This window comes from Ricinus communis, chromosome 7, assembly GCF_019578655.1.
Source record: "Ricinus communis isolate WT05 ecotype wild-type chromosome 7, ASM1957865v1, whole genome shotgun sequence".
Lineage (NCBI taxonomy): Eukaryota > Viridiplantae > Streptophyta > Magnoliopsida > Malpighiales > Euphorbiaceae > Ricinus > Ricinus communis.
Window position 1 is genome coordinate 17081808 of NC_063262.1, and position 925 is coordinate 17082732.

Genomic DNA, 925 nt, shown 5'->3' on the forward strand with positions numbered 1-925 from the left:
ACTTAAGGGTCCATATGACAAAGGATACTTACTATTTGTGAGTGGTGGTTAGCCAGTGTCATAACTCCAAGGTTCGAATGGAACTAAACAACTACTAATAACGCCATCGAGGCTCTAGGGACCAAGGTGCATAATGTGTGAAAATGATATAGTGATGCAAGAATAACTCGTTAAATGATAAAATTAAAAATAAGGATGCACTAAAATTAGCTTCTATTATGCCCAATAGAGTCAACACTGTTGGCGGCGGTTTCGGGCACAGACCCAACTTTCTATAGTGATTGCAGCACTACAAGCCTTTTTAACCTAATAGTCGCCACCCAGGTAATTCTCCAATATACTTTTACTAGTTCAGTGGCGTTTCTAGATTTCACAAGGAAGCGTCGCCACATTCAAAGATGGATCCCGAGGCCAACTTTCTTATTTGTGTATGCTTATTTTAAATTTTATTATTTAATGGACTATTTCATATAAACACAATAATTATAATTCTATAAAAAATTACTACAGCATGTGAGGTCTATCTAAATCTAGCCTATTTTACTATTCAATTATACATAAAGCCCACCTAGTCTAGCCTAATTACAAGTTATGCTTTGATTACCAAGTTTTAAGCCTAAATGGACTATTCTTTTACATGCCAAGGCCCAATTACATTTTTCTATTCTAAGTGAGTTCATTAATTGGTTTTAAACATGGCAAAAGCCCACTATATATTGGTTTTAATTTAGACCCAAATTAAAAATATTTAACCTAATGGATTATAGTTTACATGCGAAGCCCAATTTAGTCTAAGTCTAGCTATTCAATTTTAATTTCCAATCAAACATCGAATATTTTTCATTCGTTCACATAATAAAATAAAAATAAAGAAAAGTAGTAAAGCTAAATTATTAAAACCTATTTTACAACTAAAAAGCTTAAA